This window comes from Polyodon spathula, chromosome 26 (assembly GCF_017654505.1).
Source record: "Polyodon spathula isolate WHYD16114869_AA chromosome 26, ASM1765450v1, whole genome shotgun sequence".
Classification (NCBI taxonomy): Eukaryota; Metazoa; Chordata; class Actinopteri; order Acipenseriformes; family Polyodontidae; genus Polyodon; species Polyodon spathula.
In genome coordinates, this window is record NC_054559.1 from 316,355 (window position 1) to 332,728 (window position 16,374).

Consider the following 16,374-nt stretch of genomic DNA (forward strand, 5'->3'; position numbering starts at 1 on the left):
ATTAAAACACCTCCCTCCCCTGCAATGCACTCTGTATCTGGGGGCAACAAGCTTGGTTTTGACCCCTCCAGCTCTGCAGGTCCCGGGTTTGAGTTCTAGTTGTCCTGCTGGGAGTGCTCTAATACAGAAGGGGTTCACGTCCTAATAACATCACTGTCACAAGAGCCCTGGAGCTGCTGTGATGTCAGCTCCCTAGGTTATTCCAATCTCAGTTCCCCACTGTGATGATTTTGTTTAATCTAGTTGATGTTTCTGAATGCATTAGGCTATAATCCTATAAACTCTCGATTTTATTCCAACGTTTTTAACCTTGTGATTTTCACATGATTATGAGAAGCTGCACTGTTATTTTGTGATTATGAAAGAGTGCTAAACTCTAAACTCTGGTTTCCTTTTTATTCTGTAATACGCTTTTTCATTCATGTTATTTCAACGGCATAGATGAACTGCTGCATCCTGGTACCTTTTGCTGTAGGTCACACTGTCCGCAGTATGAACTCCAACACAGGAAGTGATTAGGTACCAGGAAGCAGCAGCAGGAACTCTTTAGCTATATTGCTAATATTGCAAGTTGAAGCGTAAAATACAAGCAAGGGATAACAAAAGAAAAGAGGGACCAGTGACAGTAAGGTTAACGTTACTTTACAACAATAGCATAAAAATACATTAACACTTGTTTTCAGAGTAGTGTTATAGCAGTTTCTTCCAGCAGCAGGTAGGGGGCACTGTAGAGATCAACATCATTTGCAGGTAGGAAGTGTGAATCGCACACGTTTCAATACAGGTCGCTGGGTGCTTCATGTCACTTCTCTGCTTCGTTGGTGTACACGCCTGCCTCCCAGCGAAGGGCACGGCTGTTCTTGTGTCGTGTCACACGCGTGGCTTGCAGCACCTGTGGAGAGAAGGCATAGAAGGGGTCAGACACTCAGGGCCATTGACACTAAACACTTATACCAGTGCTAATGCATCACTCAAAAACATCCCTTATAAAAATGTATCATAGTAAAAGCATAGCAAAGTGTAATAAAGCACAGTGAAGGTATTGCAAAACATAGGTGAGCATGGTAAAGAGAGGTATGGTACCACTTGAAAATGATCGTGTTCTGTTAAAAAATAAAAGTTTCCCATTGGAATACTAATAATACCTTTGTGTTACCAAGAAAAACCTGGAGCACAATCACAACCAGCAATGGCAACACCTTGGCACAATATGTTACCATTGTAAAGGTCTATGGCAAAGTTGCCCCACCCCTGTGTATATTTCTGCGTTGTATGTTGCGTGTAGTGTGTTAATGTTGGTGTATTGTAATTGGTACACGGGATATAATATGGGTTATGCGCACCAGTGTGTAAAATGTATATTTGTATTTAGTCTCGAGGATTGCACAGCACTTCACGTGCAGGTAAAATGTAATAATATGTACGTTTTGTTTTTCTATTTATTTTGGCCTCAAGTGCCGTGTCCTGTGTTTTGTTTGTCTTTTTATTTTTATTAACTTTTTATTTTCTGTTTGTTCATTTGCTTTGCAGGTCTTGGATAGGTGAATCAAGTACTTCCTAACAAGAAGCATGCAGATGTAACTGAGTTCTTACCTCATTGTTTACCTCATCACTTGGTTCAATACCAGCATACTGGAGAGACAAACAGCAGAAACTTTTTAAGACACCTAGCTCAGCAAGCGAGGGGGAGACAGACAGAGACAGAGAGAGACAGAGAGAGAGAGAGAGAGAGAGAGAGAGAGAGAGAGAGAGAGAGAGAGAGAGAGAGAGAGAGAGAGAGAGAGAGAGGAGAGAGAGAGAGAGAGAGAGACCCTGCCTGCATAGTCAGACCCGGAGACCACCGGGCCACTCTGAGAGGCATTTTAATTAATTGTTGTAAAGATTTCTCAAAGTGTGTGTATATATATATATATATATATATATATATATATATACACACACACACACACACACACACACACCACACACACACACACACACACACGTATTATCACTGAAAAATAAATACAAGAAACGTTTGCCTTATTGCCGCACTACCTGTTGCATTGCATTTAGGAACGGGGCAGCTGGTTCAGTTTGCTTCCAGTAAATGAAGTGAAAAAGGCACCTGTTGCATCAAAGATTGGAAATATTTCTGCTAAAGATCGCTCTGTCCACTAAAGGGGCATTTCATGTATGTTTTTTTTTTTTTTTTTTTTTTTTTACAGGTATTTATATTTTGTTTCATAATTCACTGATGGTTAATATAAAATGTCAAAATGTGGACGTGCACAACGAAATATTGTACTGTTTAGCACTTACGGTTTTACAGGTGAGCATTTAAATATTTAAGAACATTTGCTGTATAATAGCGCTAAAGAAAATGATCAATTTTGAAAGTGACAACGCAATTATTTCTGCTTTAATAAATATTATGTTTAACTTGTGAAATAGTATTTTTAGACTGTGTAATAGAGTGAAAAAGCATGGCCCCGTTTCTAATTAATCTCCTCCTAGCGGCTGATATTGATAAAAGACATGCACCAAACTACGGAGCTTGCTTTAGTTGAATGTTGAGATGTTAGTCTTTGAACCCAATTAGAGCTTCGCACCCAGCCCCTGCCTCCGCCCCTTGCTCACCGTTCCCTCCTCCTGTTTCATTTTGATCCTTCGCTCCTCAAAGTCCCCCAGCAGCGTCTCGGTCAGACCTTTGAAGCTCGTGCCCTGGCCTGGCTGACCGGAGCTTCTCGGGGTGGACGGAGACGCAGGCCACGGGGGGCGGGGACGGGGGCTTCCCACGGCTGAGCTGTCACTATGGAAACACTCGAGGTGCGCAAGGCCAGACTCGGGGATGAAGGAAGAGTTCCTGGTGCCTCCAATTTACCTAAAAAAACCCCATAATTATTCTAACCTCAAAGAAAGAGGATTTGAAATGCATCATTAATTGGACAAAGTAAGCTTCGCTGAGAGGTGGAGGAGTCTTATATATTTAAACATCTGTAATTTACATATTTGTTTTCTGATATATTAAATGTATTATTATTATTGTGTAGGCCTATTTCTCACACAGCTCAGGAACCATGACTAGTAGACACAGTTGGAAATGAAATGGAGACTAACTTAAGACATAGGGAAAGAGTCAAGTCTTTACACAGAGTGGTGAGGATATGGAATGGGTTACCTAGTGATGCCGAGTCATTGGGGTTCCTTAAGACCTGACTTGACAAAATTTTCATCAGCGAATCAGATGAGCATTTATACATTTTATTCTATGTGGGAAGAATAATAAAATGTACTTGCAGTGGAAAGCAAAACCAGAAATGTGACTTATCTGACCACTGGGTTTCACTGTAACTTCACATAGAAGTGAGCGAACCACCTTTAAAAAAAAACAGAACATTTTAAATTCCATTTCTGTCTCTACATCATAAACACAGGAATGAGAATAACAATCTCACAGTCAATGAGTTTGAGACATTCCAGTTTTTCTGTATTATTTAAAAACAACTGAACCTGCTCTCTGTACAATGTGGCTCACCATACAACCGGGAATGGCACAAACTTCTCTGCAAGTACATTGTGTCAGACCTACCTTTGTATTTACTGCCCTCTTGCCTTTTTATGATGTTGGCAATCATTCAGAGCTCTGATTGCAGTAATGCAAACACTGTGTATTTTTTATTTTGATAAGATAGTGTGTTAAAGTGCTTTCACATCAGTTCAGAGACGGCTCAACAGTGCCCATTTTACAGTAAGCTGGGCTAGTTCAGCCAGTGTCTATCGGAGTAAGAGCCAGTACCATCTAGTGAATAGCAGCTTTGGCTTCTTTTGTTTTCCTGGCATCCCACCACTGCACACTAGATGGCGGTGTTGCTTTCTAAAGGCACTGGCTGATCTAGCCGACATTACACATGTCTGGCATCCAACGAGAACTCAAGAGCAGCTGTTGAACTCATAGTCAGAGCACCACACTATTGCAATAAGAGACACTCAGAATGCTAGCATAAAAGGTAAGGGGACACTACATTTTATACAATGCAATATAAATCAGCATAGTCTTTACTCTCATTGTGTCATTTCAATCCATGTAGTATACTGCAGTTATCAGCACTGGGGGTGGGGTATTGGACACCACTAAATAACACCACTGTTTGTATTTCATTTGTCTTTTTGACTGTCTTATTTGTGTTTGAGTTATCCAATAGAAATCTAGGTTGAGAGAGCATCTCGATAGGGTTTGGCTACTGAAGCTGATATAAATAAAGGGACCCATCCTTTAAGGTCAGATTAGATCAGCTTATATTCAGGTTAATCATTCTCTCTGGAAAGTAAATAAAGAAATGTTGGAACTATAAAAGTGACTCCTATTGTTTTAATCTATTACTGTATGTATCTTGCGAATTCCCTGCATGAATAATGCAATAAAACCAACTGATATGTTTCCTGATAGGCTTGTTTAAGAGTCTTTTCAAATTCCATTGCATTTAAGTCACTCCAACCGTGAGCACTCTCCCTGCGTTTATTTAAAATGCTTTCCTGTTAATTGTACTGACGCTGTGCATTTGCTTCTTAAAAGAACAATATCAAAGCCTGCATTTTTCTTTATTGTTCTGCATGTGTACCTGCGTACCAGTTATGCGAACTCCTGATAATAACTCAATATGGGAGTTACAGAAACCAGAACCACTCCTAACGATTAAGGAACACAATAAAGAGTTTAGAAAACATAATAAGTTTAGTTTTTGGAGCACTGAGCAAGCTAGTTTGATTGGAGTGTGAGCTCTGCTATTGCAGTTTGTTTTTTCCCCCCACATAGAAATCCCACATCCTAGTCCAGTTACATCATTGTAAAGGAAAATACATGTGCTTTTTATTTAGTGCTTCAGTCATTCTTGTTTTAGTCAGCAGAGCAGGAAAAGAATGTCTGTTTTCATAACTGATCTAAAGGGGCCAACAGGAAACAATTGCACACATTCCTTCTTAAAATAATTCCAACAAATGTGAGGAAGGAAATAAAAAAGGAAGAAAAACCTAAGTTAGAAATCAGAAAATAATACAAAAAAGGGGAAGATACAGAAAAGGATTCTGAAAAATAAAACAACAAAACTGATGAAATGAATTAAAAACAAATTACTTAAATGAAAATCAATTTTTATAATGGAGTGAAATATTGTAATAACATATTGCAGAGAGTGTCTCATTTTATAAGTGTTGAAAGATCTACCAATGAATAACTTTCATATTCTGCACTGAATTTTTTTTTTTTTTTTTACAGGATCTCATTTGGAGCCCTTTGGGGGCTTGAGGGTTATTTGACTATCCTCGCTCCAGGAATAACTACAGCCAACTGTGACAGTTTACGGTCTATCCTTTTTATAATTGTATTTTCAAAAAGCGGTAAAGAAATAATGGAAAACCTGACTACAGAATCTCACTGCAAACTTTGCAATGCGATGTCCACTGCTTTGTTTTCCTCTTGGGTCAACTTAGGACCATCCTGTGGCCTGTATGTTGCATCTGTTGACTGTTTCTGTAACACACAAATCAGAAAATTATGGTTAGACTGAATCAGACTCTGATGCTGAATGTCACGACCAAATGCAATTGATTGACCAGCCAAGAACTAAACTTCATCAGGTATTGTGGCAAAGTGGTGAATAAGTGCAGGTGAGTGCAGTGCAGAGCGAATTAATCACACAGACAATGATTCACAGGTGCAAGGGTGTTTATTAATGATTATAATGTCCAGAGCCTTATGGCAAAACTTGCAAACAGTAACAATGATGGAAGTGGTACAGCGGCGTGTATCACTCCTGTTTGCGGGTTTGACCCGCAACCAAAAGTCGCGTCTTTTCTCACCCACACAAAACACAAACACAGACACAGTTCCGACGGTGCGTGATTTTAGTGCTCGTGGTGCAAAGACAGTTCCTGTAGTGGAAAAAGTAATTTGTAATGTCCGGGTTTTATGCTGGTCTGCGACTGCAGCTCCAGAACATGTTTAGTATTCTTGGTAAGAAGACAAACAACACAAGACACACAGTGTTAGTACAGAGACAGACAGAACACTCACAGCTTTGGTAAGGACAATACAGGCTCCTTCTAGGTCGTTTGGTATAACCATATGCAAAGGAACAGATCACTTAAGCTACACCCCCCTATTTAAACCCTCGCCCATGACCCCTAGGTTAACGAGTGCATCCGCTCCTCCAATCCTCGGATGCCACGCCATCTACCGTCCGGGTCAGTGAGCTTGGGTGCCGTAGCTCCGCCCCCTTCCTAAATGGCCGACTTCCACCTACCCTACGGAATAAATTGTCTTGCCATTTGCTTAAGGTTACTCTGTTCCTTCTTTCTAGTGCCCTCACAGGTCGGGATGGAGATCTAACACCAAGCATCATTCGATCTCTGTCACAGGTATTGATATTGTATTGACACAACTATGCCAATGGCTGGAGATCCATCCTTCTTACAAACCTGTGAAGAACTAGATTCCAACCGTGACATTCTCAAACTCCAATCCCAGTCAGGATTACCTCCTCCCCTGCCCCAGTCACTCAGCCACTGACTCACTGTGTGTGACCCTGAGCAAGTCATTTAACCTGCTTGTGCTCTGTCCTTCGGATGAGACATAAAACCAAGATCCTATTGTAAGTGACTGCAGCAGCAACTGATGCATAGTTCACCCCTAGTCTCTAAGCCTCTTTGAATAAAAATATCAGCTAAATGACTTAATAATAATAATAATAATAATAAAAATAATAATAATAATAATAATAATAATAATAATAATAATAATAATGTATCCAGATCATTCTCCCTCCTGCAACATTTTCTGTTCCCACGACAGGAACTAATTTCCATCAGAGCACCAACAATGTTGCAGGAGGAAGCATGATCTGGGTACACACTGATGTTTTAAGAGGAATTCTCTTTTCCTATTGAATAATCCTGAGTAAAAGAAAATGTATTCCCCAGGTGATCCATGATGTGTGAATAAAAATCAGAATCATCTTTAAGAAAAACTACATCTGGGATACGAACAACACGGGACACAGCAAAAGTAAAATATTTCTGGAAGACACTACAGCTGTGGTCAAAAGTTTTGCATCAGCTAGAATTTTAGGATTGACAAATCATTATATATAACTATATAAACATAATTTAGATATTTTATTTATCATGTAATCAAATAAACTACAAAAGTGTACCGGAAGCCATAATAGTAGTACATTATTACATGTTAGATTAACTATATGGAAAACTATAAAGTGGTGTGTAATTCAATATGTTAGCATAACATTATTCAGCAAGATTCATTGGACTTTATGAAGCAAAATGAGTTCATTCTATAGGGTGATGCAAAACTTACATTGCATTCTGTAATTCTTTAATATTCCTGCCTGTTTTGGCTGTAAATACTGTCAAGAAAGAGGTTCCATATTCAATATGATTTCAATGAACAATGACGTCAGCTTGCTCTATCTGAAACTTGAACCCTCAGCACTGCCTGGCTGGTTATTGCTGGATCATAAAGCACTTATAATAACCCTACTCCTCTAGCTGTTTCTTTCCCAGATTATAATGAGCCTACTCCTCTCGTTGTTTATTTCCCAGATTATAATGAGCCTACTACTCCTCTTGCTGTTTCTTTCCCAGATTATAACAGATGATGATTAACCTGGACTGCTGGCTGCACAACCTCCAGTCACCACTGCATCTATCATATCAATCTCAGCCTGTTAATTTAAACCACCTGTGGTGTTTAATGTAGAAACTGGACCTAATTAAATAACTGGGCAGAACAGTTTGATTAATATTTGTATTGATTAGTATTGATTTGTCATCTATAACATACCACTGAATCAGAAATTCAAAAAGGTAATGAAATACTAAAAGCAACTAAACAAATTAAATGACAGTCTTTTTGACGAAGTCTTCTTCAGTGTCCTAATTTGAAAAAAGACTCCAGTGAAAACTATCATTTGCACCAGTGAGTGTTTCATATTTTATGGATGAAAGGTCCAACTTACAAGTCATGGAGACAAATGCTTAGGTAAAGGCTTCTATCAGTAATGATCTGGTTTATTATATAAATTATATCACTAATAAATACGGATTTGTATTTTCTGGGTTTATTGTCAAAGCCTTGGAGGTAAATGGTTTAAGCAGAACACTGCACGCTGTTATTTCATTTGATACATGTGCAGGGTTGGGAAATGGGAAAAGACTAGTGAACTGCAAAAAATACAGTACAACATTACTGTAGAATATTTTTACAAGGTAAAAACCCATACATCAATATGTAACAGACGTAGACACTATTTAGCTCAATGTGAGGTCCATTATAACTTTAAAATGCCCAAGATAAAGATTAAAAATGAGCACTTTTTATAAACACTATAAAATATGCATTAAACTTAAAATAATAAATTTAAAAGGTATAACATTTGGTAAATGTTATATCTAGAAGGCCGACTGGCAGTAATTGTTTATATATTTTGCAATTTTTTTTTTCAGTAAAAAAGTCAAGATGATGACTGACTAATATATATATATATATATATATATATATATATATATATATATATATATATATATATATATATTATATACAGTGCCTTGCAAAAGTATTCAGACCCCTGACCAATTCTCTCATATTACTGAATTACAAACGGTACATTGAAATTTCGTTCTGTTCGATATTTTGTTTTAAAAAACTTAAACTCAAAATCAATTATTGTAAGGTGACATTGGTTTTATGTTGGGAAATATTTTTAAGAAAAATAAAAAACTGAAATATCTTGCTTGCATAAGTATTCAACCCCCACACATTAATATTTGGTAGAGCCACCTTTCGCTGCAATAACAGCTTTAAGTCTTTTGGGGTAAGTATGTACCAGCTTTGCACACAGTGTCGGAGTGATTTTGGCCCATTCTTCTTGGCAGATTTGCTCCAGGTTGTTCAGGTTAGTTGGATGACGCTTGTGGACCGCATCAAATAGTGCCACAGATTCTCAATGAGATTGAGATCAGGACTTTGACTGGGCCACTGTAGCACATTCACCTTTTTGTTCTTGAGCCACTCCAATGTTGCTTTGGCCTTGTGCTTGGGATCATTGTCCTGCTGAAAGGTGAATTTCCTCCCAAGCTTCAGTTTTTTAGCGGACTGAATCAGATTCTCTTGCAGTATTTTCCTGTATTTTGCTCCATCCATTCTTTCTTTAATTGTAGCAAGATGCCCAGTCCCTGCTGATGAGAAGCATCCCCACAGCATGATGCTGCCTCCACCGTACTTCACTGTAGGGATGGTGTGTCTCGAGGCATGGGCAGTGTTAGGTTTGCGCCACACATAGCACTTTGAGTTTTGGCCAAAATGCTCTATCTCGGTCTCATCTGACCACTAAACCTTTTCCCACATTGCATCTGGGTCACTCTCATGCTTTCTCAAACTCAGACGTGCTTTCAGATGGTACTTTTTGAGTAATGGCTTCTTTCTTGCTACCCTCCCATACACACCAGTGTTATGCAGATCTCTTGTGCTTTGTGATTGTTGGTCTCTCTGTGTCTTCTCTCACAAGTCTCCTTCTTGTTTGAGCGTTGAGTTTTGAGGGACTATCTGCTCACCGTGTTTTGTTTAGTCCGTTTTGTTTGTCTGTTTATTTTGGCGAATGTGCCGTGTCCTGTTTTTGTTTGTTACAACCGTTTATTTTCTGTCTGTCTGTTCATTCATTAAATGCTGAGCGAGACCATTCGCTCAGCTCCACCAAACTCCACCTTTCTCTTTGTTTATTTTCCTGTTTCTGGTCGGACGTCCCCCACTCTGGCCGTCTTTGTGACAAGGAGTCAAAGGTAATATATTTGAAATGAGAAAACGACTTGATATTGCCAACAGTGAGATACAAAAAATTTGAGTGCTTGAGAGACCTTGAGTTATATTAATTATTACTGGTTTTTAGTTCAAAGTTTGCTAAATTAACAGGTGTGAAACATGTATTATTAGTTTATTTGGCTGACACCTTAAAAGTAAATTTCAGTCTGGGTTTCCGCTCTGGATGCAGTACTGAAACCGCTCTCGTAAGAGTGGTAATGATGAGCTTCTATCTACAGATACAGGCTCACCCTCGTCTCATATTCTCTCTGCATTTGACACTATTGACCACCCTATCCTGATTGAACATCTCGAGCATCTGGTAGGACTGTCAGTCACTGCATTGTCTTGGTTTAAATCATATCTTTAAAATAGGCAACATTATGTTAAACTTGGGGTAGATTCTTCCTTTCTACCTGAAGTTGCATATGGCGTCCCACAGGGTTCTGCTTTCGGACCTATCTTGTTCTTTTTATACATGCTGCCCCTGGGTGATATTGTTCATGGACATAAGGTCAGCTTTCAGTGTTATGCTAGCGACACCCAATTACAAACACAAACCACTATCACAGTCAAATCCCAATTGGGAAACGGCACCACATTGGTGGTATTAATTTACCTATTTGCTTTAGGAACATTAACAGCAATGTCTCCCTTACTGTAAGCTTCACTGCAGCCCACACCACACTAGGACCAGCTGACCTTCATTACAGGAAGTGGTAAGTGTTTAGGAAGAAGTTAACTTTCTAATGGGGTTGTGTGGTGGGTGGGAAATCAGCATATCCCAAATAAACGGAAGCACAACGATCTTCAGCGCAATACCAGTGCTAATGTTAACATGCACTTCACAGACATTCATCCCCCTCAGCGATTATAATTCAAGTTAGCGGTATCAGTGGTATGCCAATGTAAAGCACCATGACCTATATACAGTGGCTTGCGAAAGTATTGACCCCCCTTGGCAATTTTCCTATTTTGTTGCCTTACAACCTGGAATTAAAATGGATTTTGATTTTGATTTCATGTAGTGGACATACACAAAATAGTCCAAATTGGTGAAGTGAAATGAAAAAAATAACTTGTTTCAAAAAATTCTAAAAAATAAATAACAGAAAAGTGGTGCGTGCATATGTATTCACCCCCTTTGCTAGTAAGCCTCTAAATAAGATCTGGTGCAACCAATTACCTTCAGAAGTCACATAATTAGTTAAATAAAGTCCACCTGTGTGCAATCTAAGTGTCACATGATCTGTCACATGATCTCAGTATATATATACACCTGTTCTGAAAGGCCCAGAGTCTGCAACACCACTAAGCAAGGGGCACCACCAAGCAAGCGGCACCATGAAGAACAAGGAGCTCTCCAAACAGGTCAGGGACAAAGTTATGGAGAAGTACAGATCAGGGTTGGGTTATAAAAAAATATCCGAAACCACAACAAACCTGGCAAGAGAGGGCTGCCCACCAAAACTCACGGACCAGGCAAGGAGGGCATTAATCAGAGAGGCAACAAAGAGACCAAAGAAAACCCTGAAGGAGCTGCAAAGCTCCACAGCGGAGATTGGAGTATCTGTCCATAGGACCACGTACACTCCACAGAGCTGGGCTTTACGGAAGAGTGGCCAGAAAAAAGCCATTGCTTAAAGAAAAAAATAAGCAAACACGTTTGGTGTTCGCCAAAAGGCATGTGGGAGACTCCCCAAACATATGGAAGAAGGTACTCTGGTCAGATGAGACTAAAATTGAGCTTTTTGGCCATCAAGGAAAACGCTGTGTCTGGCGCAAACCCAACACCTCTCATCACCCTGAGAACACCATCCCCACAGTGAAGCATGGTGGTGGCAGCATCACGCCGTGGGGATGTTTTTCCATCGGCAGGGACTGGGAAACTGGTCAGAATTGAAGGAATGATGGATGCCGCTAAATACAGGGAAATTCTTGAGGGAAACCTGTTTCAGTCTTCCAGAGATTTGAGACTGGGACGGAAGTTCACCTTCCAGCAGGACAATGACCCTAAGCATACTGCTAAAGCAACACTCGAGTGGTTTAAGGGGAAACATTTAAATGTCTTGGAATGGCCTAGTCAAAGCCCAGACCTCAATCCAATTGAGAATCTGTGGAATGACTTAAAGACTGCTGTACACCAACGGAACCCATCCAACTTGAAGGAGCTGGAGCAGTTTTGCCTTGAAGAATGGGCAAAAATCCCAGTGGCTAGATGTGCCAAGCTTATAGATACATACCCCAAGAGACTTGCAGCTGTAATTGCTGCAAAAGGTGGCTCTACAAAGTATTGACTTTGGTGGGGTGAATACTTATGCACGCTCAAGTTTTCTGTTTTTTTGTCTTATTTCTTGTTTGTTTCACAATAAAAAATATTTTGCATCTTCAAAGTGGTAGGCATGTTGTGTAAATCAAATGATACAAACCCTCAAAAAATCAATTTTAATTCCAGGTTGTAAGGCAACAAAATAGGAAAAATGCCAAGGGGGGTCAGTACTTTCCCAAGCCACTGTCCTGTATGCACATACAGTGTACCAATTCGATTGAGACAGCAGGTGCCCTTCATACATCCCACATCACCTCATAGCTTACAACAGTGTGGAGTACGAATGCTTCTCTATACATCGAACTAAAGACAATATATGTTGACATTAAGACAATCTTACTCCCATATAAATGCCAGATTCTGAAAACTACGGACCTAGACTCTTTTGTGAGTTACAATGTTACTCACTCTCTCTCTCTCTCTCTCTCTCTCTCTCTCTCTCTCTCTCTCTCTCTCTCTCTCTCTCTCCTCTCTCTCTCTCTCTCTCTCTCTCTTATATATATAATATATATATAATATATATATAGATATATAATATAATATATGTATATGTCACTTAAGTGCAAGTATGTCATCCAAACAGACTTTCGAACAGACAACATGACATAAGAATTTGATAAAGCTTTCTCCAGGTGAATTAAAAAAAGTGTCTCATTAAAAATTAACATATTCACTGGGAATACGAGACCCATTCACAAAGCTTTAACTTGTGAGTTGTTTAAACTCTTTTTTTAAAGACTGTTTGAATGTATTAAATATAGTGTTAACTGCTGTTCATTTTTTTTTATAAGTGCCATAAATATCAGGCTTCATTTTATTCATGCAGTGTGATATGATAGTCTAATGATAAAAACAGACTTTGAAATAGCTTAAGTTAACATACTATAAATATAGTAACATATTTAGAGAATAATTGAAAGTATGTCCCTAGGCCCATATTTTGTATGGTGGTACACTTTTCTCTTGCATTGCAGCTAGCGCTGTCTACAGCGTTTGCTATGAACATCAGTAACAGTATGCATTTAACAGATTAGATGATATTATACTTAAATTATTTAGTCAACTGCAACATAGCAAAAAGCTGAAAAAGTGCTGTGTAACGGTGTTTTCTCTGCTTGTGGTGGTGGGGGTTGGGGAGTATTGGACTGTGCCCTTCTGATAAGGGAGGCCAAGTAGACAGATTTCCAGGAATTCACCTCCTTAAGCCCTCTGTTGAGCAGACAGTAAAGTGTTTACTGCAGTTAACAGTCTTTGACAATGGCAACACTGACGGAGCCTGGCACTCTCTGGTTTGGGATACTATAATGCCAGTGTATTAACCTGAAGAAACTCCAGCAGAACCATCAGCAGACCACGGCATTACCAGCAACACAATGGATTGGAGATGTACAGTCACAGACAAATACATTGGCACCCTACACTTAATATAAGATCATTCAATAAAACATGATAAATACAAGCATTTAGTGAACATTTAGAGCCACTAATTAATATGGCAAATACCAAAATACTGAATTTCTGGTAGTTTAACAAACAAGCTTTATAAAAATAAAAAAAGCAATTAGCAATTTAAAATATTTGTTCATGACAAAAGCATTGGCACTTTCACACTAGAAGTCTGTAAATATATATTAAATAGCTAATTAAATATATATCATTGATTGAAAACCATTACCCAGTAACTAAGCTGCATTATAAATTCATTAGCAAGAAAAATTGTTTCCAACATCTATTGAAAGAAGTGGACATCCAAAGAACATTATAGGTACAGAAGGTAGGAGAATGGCAGACAGTTTATCTTCCAACGTGACAACAGCTCAAAGCATACAGCTAAGTCAACTTCTTGAAGAAAACGACGATAAAAGTTCTGGAATGGTCTTTGGAATCATCAGATCTCAATGGAAATGTTTTGAACTGATCTGAATAAAGCTGTAGCCTTGCATAATGTATTCAGTTTGTCAGAGCTGAAGGAAATATGCAAGAATGGGCCCAGATTTCACCAACAAGATGTAACATACTGGTTAAGAATTATCACAAACATCTGAAAGCAAAAAAAGCAAGAGGAGGACACACACAATACTAAGAAAGGGGTGTTAATTCTTTTGCATTGAACAATTAGTTTAAATGCAAACAGTTAGTTTTTTCTAAAGACTATTGCTTACATTTCTATAAATTGCTATATTTTGCTTTTTGTTGTAGTAACAAGTGCTTAAGGTATACTAGAGGCCTGTCCTTAATCTCTTAGCGTAGGGTGCCAATAATTTTGTCTGCGACTGTATTTCACAGCACAGTGGTGACTGTATTACACAGCACAGTACAGTGGTGACTGTATTACACAGCACAGTACAGTGGTGACTGTATTACACAGCACGGTAGTGGTGACTGTATTACACAGCACAGTACAGTGGTGACTGTATTACACAGCACAGTACAGTGGTGACTATTACACAGCACAGTACAGTGGTGGCTGTATTACACAGCACAGTACAGTGGTGACTGTATTACACAGCACAGTACAGTGGTGACTGTATTACATAGCACAGTAGTGGTGACTGTATTACATAGCACAGTAGTGGTGACTGTATTACACAGCACAGTACAGTGGTGACTGTATTACACAGCACAGTGGTGGCTATATTACACAGCACAGTACAGTGGTGACTGAATTACACAGCACAGTAGTGGTGACTGTATTACACAGCACAGTACAGTGGTGACTATTACACAGCACAGTACAGTGGTGACTATTACACAGCACAGTACAGTGGTGGCTGTATTACACAGCACAGTACAGTGGTCCTGATATGTTAGCACACTGACTGCTGCTATGGATTAGCAGTGCAGTGAGTATTACCTCAAACCATTGCCAGATCATCCCCTTTAATAGTTTACCAAGGTAAATCTGCATAGTCATGTTGCAGTTTCCCCATGGTAATCCTATGCATTACTATAGTACTGTAGTTTACCATGGTTTTCTGTGATTTTTTTTTTTTTTAACGTGCTTTACCATACCTCTCTGGGCTTTACAAAGCTTACCTATGTTTACCATGCTTTCACTGTGCTTTATTAAACTTGTATCAGGGTAGACACATCAATACAGTAAAGTTAGCACTGTGGTACCATTTTGACAATGGTTTTATACCTTTATACTGTACCAATGGCCCTTAATACAAAAACCAATTCCAAGATAGTGTTACAAGCGAAGCAGATATAAGTAGAATAGGTGCATTGCTGATGAGCAGGTGAATAAACCACAGCCCAAATGGAAAGCAGGATTAATACAGATTTGCTCATTAGATCACACAGAATATGTATTTGCACTTACCTCTCGTCTGTCTATCACTGTCTTTGGTACAGTCTCAGTAGCACCTGCCCTATGATAAAGACCAATACACCTACCGAGAAACACTGTCTCTGTCTCACTGTATGCTTTGCAGACAAAGTGCAGAGTATATCAGAGAGACCAAAGGGCCACACACCCAGAGAGAGAGAGAGAGAGAGAGAGAGAGAGAAATTGAAACGTCCCTTCTATTAACATACTACTGACTGTGAGGGAACCCATTCACTGAGCAGATGCAATGTATCCATGACTATAGACCCTGAATTCTAAATGTACAATGTATAAGGAACTATAGACTTTCCACAGAGTTTAAACCATGACTTTAATAGCCTGCTATTTTCTGAAAGGAAAAAAAAAACAAAAAAAAACATTATTTTGCAAAACTAAATAAATCGGGTAATATAATTCAAGGTCGTTCAATTAAAGTTTTTTGTGTCTCAGTTTTTCATTTAATAAATTTGGCTTTAAGTCAAGATGGCAAGCTTGTTGGCTAAGTTTTCATTTACAAATTTTTTGCCTATGTGTAAAGTTTGGGTCTGTTTATGTTAACATAGGAACAGCTTGGATACACTTAAATGCAGATGCGAGCACATCTTTTCTCATTAATAAGTAGTACAATACAAAGGTGCCCGGATAACATGACTTTAGGGAGGTGTGTCAGGGTACACCCCACCCCTGTGTCTATTTTGCTTATTTATGTGCTGTTGTTATTATTATTATTATTAAAGTGTATGTATTTGTGCACAGGTGTTTAGGTCAGCAGGGAAGGGTTAATGGCCTTCCCTGCCAAATCACTTCATGTGCAGAATGTGACTGAGCCAGATTGAATGATTAACACGCAATCAAACTCGGGCA

General features: G+C 39.0%; 1 long non-coding RNA gene across 2 annotated transcripts; it reads right to left on the reverse strand.

Annotated features, from left to right (window-relative positions):
• Positions 1 to 392: 392 nt before the first annotated feature.
• Positions 393 to 15,658, reverse strand: LOC121300433. 2 transcript variants are annotated; one of them, XR_005947535.1, is made up of 5 exons: positions 15,505 to 15,658; positions 5,415 to 5,509; positions 2,620 to 3,358; positions 1,594 to 1,632; positions 393 to 892 (listed from the first exon to the last, which is right to left on the reverse strand). It is a non-coding gene; the product is annotated as an uncharacterized LOC121300433 (long non-coding RNA). The 2 variants fall into 2 exon arrangements; XR_005947534.1 differs by having other exon boundaries at positions 5,397 to 5,509.
• Positions 15,659 to 16,374: the final 716 nt, after the last annotated feature.